We start from the raw sequence: 9,504 nt of genomic DNA, 5'->3' as shown, positions 1-9,504 counted from the left end.
ACAGAATAAAGTAATCAACATAAGTTACTGAAAGAATCTATGTCCAAATGAGTTATCAAGCATAAAAAGGAATTGTTCAGTATTCCACAAGAACATTTTACTGTGATACAAGCACATTTCTATCATAACAATGTTTCTACATAACAATGTAGAAAAAGCAGAAGTATTTTCTACATTTCTGCTGTTTTGAGGAATATGCAGAGGAGATGTAATCATGGATTAGAGAGAAAAAAGACACTCCTTCTCTCATCAGTGACTGGGAGACATAGATTCACAACAGCAATGAGCTAAAAACAAAATATTGTTTGTATGTGAGTACTAAAAGAACTGTTCAAAGTGTTCCCTGACCTATTGTTGGCCGACTGACATTTAGAGAGTCCTGAGGAGATGTGAAAAAAAGAAACCAAACATGTCAAAACAAAGCAGAACACAAAAATACAAGGACTGATCTAGGAAAAGGTGGGTCAGAAAGAGCATTTTGACTCAGCCTTAGAAGCATAAAATGGTTTGGGTTGGAAGGCGCCTTAAAGATGACCTAGTTCCAGCCCCCTGTCATGGGCAGGGACACCTTCCGCTAGCCCAGGTTGCTCCAAGCCCTGTCCAACCTGGCCTTGAACTCTGCCAGGGATGGGGCACCCACAGCTGCTCTGGGCAGTCTGTGCCTGTGCTTTGCTCCCATTTGACTCAAAATGATCTGGTTTTGGCAGTGGAAAGAACAGCTCCAGCTCCACTGAAGACAACAGCGATCCCTGTATCTGAACACAGCCATTTGGATATCTGCCCTCGGGACACACCTGTGCCAGGTGCAACAAAACCTTCTGGAGCAGATGAACTTCTGCATGGAGATGACATGATGCAAGTGTCCTGGACACTAACATGCACCAAGACCATTGCCATGGAGATTCACGTGTCCTGTGAGAATGACCTTGGGCTCCCAGACGTGTCCTGCCTGCTTCTCCACTGCTTTTGCAGGCCACTGCAGCAGCTAGTACACCTCAGTGGTTGTCTTGTTGCTGTGCATTGGGTAACTGTTTTCTGAAGTACCCGATCACCAGTAATGCTGGATGGGACCCCAGCACAAGAAAGACATGGGCCTGTTAGAGCAAGTCTGGAGGGGAACACGAGGATGCTCAGGGGGCTGGAGCCCCTCTGCTGTGGAGACAGGCTGGGAGAGCTGGGGCTGTTCAGCCTGGAGAAGAGAAGGCTGCGGGGGGACCTGACAGCACCTGCCAGTGCCCAAAGGGGTCGTCAAGAAAGCTGGGGAGGGACTTTTTACAAGGGACCTGCCTACAAATGTTAAGGTCCCTTCTAACTCAAAGAAGAACATTTTTCAAACCCTTGAAGTCCACACGATATTCAGTGCATTTTGGTACATTTCAAAATTTTGCCTCAATTTTTTTTTCTCTGCTTAGCTAGTTTGCTCCTTTCTTTAGCTATTTGTACAGACAACTGCACACACATTTCTTCCACAACCCCTAATAAGCTCATTTTCCTTCCTTATCCTTCTGACAGATTTATACACTTCTGATTTTGCCCTGTGATTCTGAGCATCTCTTTGAACTTGTTTTTAATCAAAGTCCTCCAGGAGCTTGGTTCCTGCCAAAGCACTGAGCCAAGTTCACTGTTCGCAGGTTTGGTGAACTTCTGGGGAGCACGCAGGTTCCCATGTTGCTGGATTTGCATTGAGACCTGGAGCCAGCTGACAGTTCAAGTTATTTATCAGAAGTTCTCCTTACGTGGAAGTGGCAAAATCTCTCTGTGCTTTCTTCAGGTTTGTAGCTGACACGTCAAAAGGCATTAGTCACAAACAATATCTCCATGGCATTTTCAAAGATCTAAGGATATTGTTAATAACATTATCAAGAAGCTGCCATTGAACATATGCTTTCTGATGTTCTTCTGGAAGATTTTATAGATGAAGGAGTTGGGTTTTTAAAATTCAGGACCAGCAAATCAAGTGAGGGCATAAGTCTTTGGGTACTCGTGATGGGACTAATGAAAATCCTCTACAAGCTTTCTCATCAGCGATAAAGGGTCAGCTTAGCTGTGGTGCAGGTGGCTGTGCTGGGAAGCAGGCTTTCACCCAAAGCTCTGGGATTGTAGAGCCCCTATGAAAGAGAGGGCTAGATCCAATTATGAAGATAAACCAGGGTGTGGACCACGTTTCCCTGTGTTTCTCTGGCATGAGCTTGCTCTGACCAAATTCTCATGTTCTCAAACATCACCTCTGAGGTCTCTGCAGGACTCAGTTATGGACCCCTGCTTTGCACCAGTAGTTCTGGGGCCAATAAGACCCATCCTGCCCACTCTCAGCGATGCAGCAAGTGTGGGTCCTGCTATCCCTCTCAGTCCTGGACCACAGTGGATTTGGGGTGGGACTGGCTGCTCTGCTGGTACATGGTACTGCATGTTCATGGTCACACCAGCCACCTCAGTCCACAGAGCTGCTAGATGTATTCCTATGATGCCTAGAATCTAAGTATGGACAGACACAAGGTGGTAAGATTTCATTTCATTCAAGAAGTTGGAAATGTCTTTGAACAAGAAACATGTCCTAAATATTTTCCAGACTCTCATCCCATGTGCAACTGTTGGCCATGGGACACAGCTGTCCTCCAACACACCACCAGGAGCAGCACTGTCCCCAGGGACATGCTTAGCACACTGTGTTCAGGCCTTTTAACGGGGCTCTGCTGCCCCAGTACCCCTAGAGCAGAACCTTACTGGCCTGTCCTGGGGTTAGATCACAGCCTTTGTAACTTGGGTGTTGCTTTTGGTTTCTGGGGTTCACAATGCACAGATACGTGCAGGACAAGCTTCCAGGTCACCTTCAGTCCTGCCGGAGACTGATGCTTTGAGAAACCTTTGCTGCTTCTGATTTAAACTGTGACTGCCACAGACTCTGGAGCTGGCCACGAGTCATTGCAGACGCCAGTCTCCATCCACAGCAGACAGGAGGTATGTTCACCATACACAGTTGTGTCCCGCAACGAGTGCTACAAACGCCTTCCATGCTGCTGCCCTTTCACTGGTAGTTCAACACTGAACCAGATCCTCATGGGATGCTGGGAAAGCAGCATGGCCTGACCCAGGCTTCCCAACAGCCCTAAGGCTGGAGCTCATCTTCAGGTGAGGGGTTCCCACATCGTTACAGCCTCTCTAAGTCTTCAGCCATCCTGCCTTCTGACGCAAGGAGAGTCAATTAGGAGATGGAGATGGGAACATTTGTTAACTAGAAGTTACTTTGTCAGTCCTGATCTTATGCTGACAGCTTTGTGTCTGAAAGGCAATTTTAGTTTCAATCAAAAAGAATAGAATAACAAGTTTAACATTTGGAAAACTCATTACTGGAAACTTTATTAAACTTAAGGCTAACAAGCCTGAATTACTGCTCAAAAGAGCAATTTTTTTTGTTTAAAAATGCAGATATAAAAAAGTGTATTGTATCTAAACCAATTACGAAAGTGAAATGCAGCATTAGGTATTCCACACTCTCTTCTTTTTTCCCCACCTTTCTTCTTTTTCACATACCAGTGCATCTAACTAAGCGCAATGTCATTACTGTAGAGCATTTAGTAAAGATGTTGTTATGGGGATTGAATTAAGCATGCTCTGGGAGGCTTCCTCCCTCAGATGACACTAGCTGTCTGTTTTTCCCATACCTCAAAAGTACAACAAAAAAAATTATATTTCTGATTACTTACATTTCAGGGTAGGAAGGAAGTCAACAAAGAAAAATAGATGGTAGCCTCCTGTATCTGCACTGATGTACAAAATGACTGGCTGCTCACCTTCCCAACAGCAAACAGAGTAGCGCTGTTATTTATTAATCAGCTTGGAAACAGAGTCCCTACCCACCACCTTCCTACATGGCACCTAATCCCTGCCTGACTCCAAGTCTCGTGCAAAGTAGCAGGAATACTGTGTCTCCACTGCAGCGTCAAAAAGCTATTCATGTACTCTACAATACAGGAAAATATGGAAATATATTTATGAATCTGACTTGCCTTTTGGACTGTTACAGAGTGCCAGCATACCAGCACACAGAGTTAGGTGTACACGTGGTCATTCATTCACATCAACAAGGCATGCGTAGGTTTATTTTATTTGTTTGGGGTTTTTTCCACCTCTAAACACATACAGAAATATAGTTGTGAAAATTCAATCTATGTTCTAGAAAAGCCAAGGCTCTTCCACACTTGTGCCTAGTTTACCCAGAAATGTGCTTAAATATTGATGTTCTAATGATGCATCCTTCAGAGTCCCCTATTTTGCCAGACTTATTTTTAAAGGCGTGCTCTAAAAGACATTGGGGGAGCTGAAATCACAGTGCTTGAAGCCTGTGACAGAAGTCGTATTTCAGTAGCAGCACAGATTGCACTCTAAAAGGCTCCATGTGGGTCTTCCCAGTGCTCTCTTCAGCACACACTGGACTCTACTGTTTTGCACTGGAGTACCTGAACTTGTGCAAAGCATTTGGCGCTGTCCTGCATGACACCCTTGTCTCTAAATTGGAGAAACGTGGATCTGATGGATGTACCACTGGATGGATAACGAATGGGCTGGATGGTCGTACTCAAAGAGTTGCTGTCAACGGCTCAATGTCCAAGTGGAGAACAGTGACTAGTGGTGTTTCTCAGGGGCTGGTACTGGGACTAGTGGTGTTTAACATCTTTGTTGGCAACATGGGCACTGGGATCGAGTGCACCCTCAGCAAGCTTGCCAATGACACCAAACCGTGTGATGCAGTTGACGTGCTGGAAGGAAAGGGTGCCATCCAGAGGGACCTTGACAGTCTCGAGAGGTGGTCCTGGGCGAACCTCATGAAGTTCAACAAGGCCAAGGGCAAGGTCCTGCATGTGTGTCGGGGCAATCCCAAACACAGACACAGGCTGGGTGGAGAATGGATTGGGAGCAGCCCTGAGGAGAAGGACTTGGGGGTGTGGGTGGATGAGAAGCTGAACTGGCCCAGCAATGTGCATTCGCAGCCCAGAAAGCCAAGCGTACCCTGGGCTGCAGCACCAGCAGCGTGGCCAGCAGGTGAGGGAGGGGGCTCTGCCCCTCTGCTCTGGTGAGACCCCCCTTCTTGCAGCGCTGCGTTCTGCTCTGGGGCCCCCAGCATAAGTGGGACATGGACCTGTTGGAACGAGCCCAGGGGAGGCCACGAGGATGCTCAGGGGGCTGGAGCCCCTCTGCTGTGGAGACAGGCTGGGAGAGCTGGGGCTGTTCAGCCTGGAGAAGAGAAGGCTGCGGGGGGACCTGACAGCACCTGCCAGTGCCCAAAGAGGCCAAAAGGAAGGATGGAGAGGGGCTTTTCGCAAGGGCATGTAGCGACAGGACACAGTGAAATGGTTTTAAATTGAAAGATGGCAGATTTAGATTAGATCTAAGGAAGACGTTCTTGACTGTGAGGGCGGCGAGGCGGTGGGACAGGCTGCCCAGAGCAGCTGTGGGTGCCCCATCCCTGGCAGTGCCCAAGGCCAGGCTGGATGGGGCTGGGAGCAGCTGGGCTGGGGGGAGGGGGCCTTGCCCATGACAGGGATTTGAACTAGATAGTTTTTAAGGTCCCTTCCAACCCAGAGTCTTCTATGATTCTATGAACCAACAGTGTCAGCAGAAAGGAAGCTGCTCCTCTGTTTTCAGGTCCATTCCCCCAGAAGAATTTTCTGCCTCCAGACAAGAGTGTCCAGCTGTGGCTTCCAGTGAGAGAAGTTCTGCTGGGACTGCTCAGGGGTCATGCTGGGTGGGCAGCAAAGGCTCTGGCTGCCACAGAGAGGAACTGATGGCCAGCTCCTGTCACCTTGAAGGGCTGTCTAAAGCCTCATGGCAGCAGCCAGAAAGAGATACCAAAGGAGAGCTGTGAGCCAGGAGCCCCCCAAAAGAAGCAGCATAACCCTGCTCATGATGATGCCACTCACCTCTGCTGAGTGCAGAGCAGTCCAGCACATGCATGGAGCCACCCAGCAAGTGGGAGGTGGGGACTTAGCCTGTATGCTAAGCATGAAGTGGACACCTCTCTAGGATTGCCCAGCCTTAGGCACCTCAGTATTCTGCAGCATGGAAAAGTTTCATCATCAAAGCAATGACAACCAGCACCTGGATTTAAGGGTGTGAGCGGAACCGTCTGCTTTTCCTCCTCAGTCCAAACTCTGCCCTTTCCTCTCTGGCTCAGGAGCAGCACCTTCAGGCTGCTCATCTCAGGGCGTCGGTGCTTATGTGAGCAACACAGGACCTGCTACTCAGCAGATTTCTCCACTAACACACAAGGAGGTCTACAGCATCTGCAGCCCTTTTATTGCTCCCTTCCATGAGCTCAGGTGTACCTGCAAGAGTTTTCCATTTTCTGTTTCACTCTTTGGCAGGGAATTAAGTTGCAACTGCTACTAATGCTGTCAACATCATGCAGCTCACCTGTGGCTGGGGCAGGAGACTTTAAATCACAGTCCATTGCCATATTTATAACACACAGTTTTGGTAGTAAAATGTTTTTATTTGTCACCTGCATGGGTGTGAGATGCCAAAATAATTTTTAAACTTTTCTCAGTGTAAAGCTATAATATCTCTAGGTAGGAAGTGCTGTAGTCCTGTTGAAATATGTATACAGGTGCTGGATTTAGCAAGTGAAAGTAATTGGATTAACTTCTTTCTGTTTGTCAAAATACAATACTTGTATGTTTATGTCTCAGTACTGGTTTGTTCTCTAAGCTGTAGAGTTAATCATAGCTTTGTTTCTTAGAGAGTAAAAGTACTCTCATTTTTTAACTCACTAGCTATATTTACCATCTATTTAGAATTTTTTTTCTGGTTTTATCTGTTGAAGGGAGATGACTTGGACAAGAGGGAGCAAGGTTGCAATGGGGACTCCTGCTGATGTGAGGAGTCTCATTCATTTTGTCAGCAAATTTAAACAATGGGTATTAAAACTATCTACAAAGTCAGAACATAAGGTGCTTCAGAAAGGCAGAAATGAGGTAGCTTATTTAGGTAATTATATGATAATGTCTTGGTGGAAATAAAAATAATCTTTCAATTAAATACATTAAAATGCACTTACAGAGCAAGAAATGAATATTTTTTAAACATAAAAAACAATCAGCTTTTCACAGATAAGATACCAGACTTGATCAGTTCAGAGACAACTGTTATGAGGCCAAGCCAGTGGCAAGCAGCTGTTTTGGATCATTGGAAAGTGTGAGGTTTTATTTGTTACTTCCAAATGTGATGAGCTATTTTTTGGCATTCATATGCCAAACTGGTATTAGCCTGTGAACAGTGAAGGATGCATTAGCTGTGGCTAATGCCTTTCTTGGGTAAACTCCGTAATGGAAAATTGATATCCCAGTGTGTGATGAACGTGAAAGCCCTGAAAGCCATTGTTTTGGCCCTGCAAAATGGCTGTAAATGCTCTGTATTGCAGATATAGAATTCATTCGGTTCTGTTTATGTTTCCATTCTGTCATTAGTGCAAACTCCCCCCCCTCAACAAACATACCCCAAAAACTCCCACAAAGAACAACCCCAAACCCTGAAACATGCCAAAACAATTCTCCCCACTCCCACCATACACACATTAAAGAATTCAAATTCAGTTAATCAAATACCCTGTGAAGAGGAAAACAAATTAGCACATTTTCATTGTTTTCCTGATAATTTATTCTATGCGCAATGTTCAGTGCTTTGAGTCCTTTGAGCTGGATGCAATCTCCTGTTTGGCTGGTGGGTACAGCTGCCTGTCCCTCTGTGTGCAAGTGGCTGGTTCTGGCTCAGTGATGTGCTCCTGTCATTGTAACCTTGTGCTGACGGCTGATGATGGATGATGGGGTTTGGCAAGGCCAGGCAGCTTGACTTTGAACTCCCAAAAACATTGCAGGAAAACACCCAAGTTTCAGTTTCGGTTTATTTGTTCTTCTCTTCTTAACATCTTTAACACCTACTGATGAAAATACTGGGGCTGTGGGTGTGGGGTGGGAGGGTGAGGGGGGTGGGGGTGTAAGGAAATACTGGTGGTGTTTTTACCAGGTTGATTTAAAGCAGCACTGCCAACAGCATCGTTCCTCCTTTGTTCAACCCTTTGTGTTGAAGCCCAGGCACACAGGGGTAAGGAGGATGGTCTTTCTGTCTTCTCTTTCTGTAGAGTTACAGCAGCCAGGCAGAGGGTGACAGAACCTTGCTCTTGGCAGGGACCAACAGCCTGAGACTGTGTTTTGGCATAATCGTGTCTGTCATGCTCCCTGTGGAATGGCCTTTTATCCAAGCCTCCAGGGTACAAATCCTGGAAGTCTGGTGAAGACTCTCACCTTTCCTGAGGTCTTTGGGGGTTTAATTTGCTGATACCCTCTTTGCCAGACCCATTTCCAATGTCCTTGGTGCGGTTCCTTCATTCGTCCTTGTAAAATACCAGTGTAATGAAGTGAGAGCTTGTAGATAGTTTTAACCGTAACAGCCAGGAAATGCAGAAGTTTGAGTTTGGGACAGTCATGAAAAAACACCAGGCAGAGAAGCCTACTGCAACATCCATGACCATGCAGAAGGTTGGTCACCTGCCCTGTGCCTAAAAGTCTGGCTTCTATAGGCCAGGACTAAGCCCAGGGGATGGAGGCTGTGGCCATAGGGAAGACCTCATCAGCCATGGGGGCTGTCTGCTGGTGGCTCTGAGGCCCCAGGGTGTAAATCCTGCTGGGGGGGGGGTGCACTGGTGCCCACCTGGGTACAGGACAAAGCTCTCCTCAGCCAGCGGGAAGCACAAGCAGCTCCTACCCAACCCACAGCTGTGTGCCCCAGCACTGAGGGGCCTAGGTGCAGGGACCCCAGGCTCTGCCTGGCTCCCACCAGCCCCAGACAAGTCCTCTGGTGTCCTGATATCCTTTAGAAAGGCTCAGCAATGAGACCAATAACACTGCCTAGAACAATGACCCATGTAATCAAGATACTGATTAATGAGAAAGAAACTATGAAAGGAAGACAAGGAATTCACGTGGTGAAACTTTAATTGCAATAGGGGCTCAACATGTTTGAAATGCAAAAATGTTACTGAATTTTAAACAGTTGAGCAAACTGCAGAAGGGCGGATTGTCCATAGCGAGCAGCCTGTGTAGCCCTGCATGGCTGTCAGCATCAGGCTGAACAAAACAGTCCACTTCTCAGATTGCTGCATATACTTCCTTGTCTCTGAAAAAGCAGTCGTAGTCCAGTATCGGGGCCCCTTTTCCTCCCATTTATTTGGATTAAAAAATTATTACAGCAAGATCATTTACCGAATCCTTTAAAACTAAATAAGATTGTTAAGAGAGAGAATGCTTCATCTTAACAGGTGTTCTGAAGGTGATCGTATGCTATGCCTTTACTATTTTAAATAAATCATAAGAATTAAATTTTCATGAAGTTCAATTGTTTGGCTTAGTACATTTACTTCCTGTGGCATAATTCATTCCACAATTTTGTACAAACTGTGTAAGTATGTATTAATTGCTACAACATAAGTTACAGATTTCCTCCCATATGGCT

The 9,504-nt window shown here is 46.2% G+C and overlaps 1 long non-coding RNA gene across 1 annotated transcript in view; it reads right to left on the bottom strand.

Annotated features, from left to right (window-relative positions):
- Nucleotides 1–9,504, bottom strand: part of LOC308067645 — a 415,830-nt gene that overhangs the window by 245,810 nt on the left and 160,516 nt on the right. The gene's annotated exons all lie outside the window — the stretch shown is intronic.

This window comes from Falco punctatus (genome assembly GCF_963210335.1).
Source record: "Falco punctatus genome assembly, chromosome: 7".
Lineage (NCBI taxonomy): Eukaryota > Metazoa > Chordata > Aves > Falconiformes > Falconidae > Falco > Falco punctatus.
The sequence above is the reverse complement of the archived record's forward strand: the minus strand, read 5'-3'. Positions and strand labels throughout refer to the sequence as shown.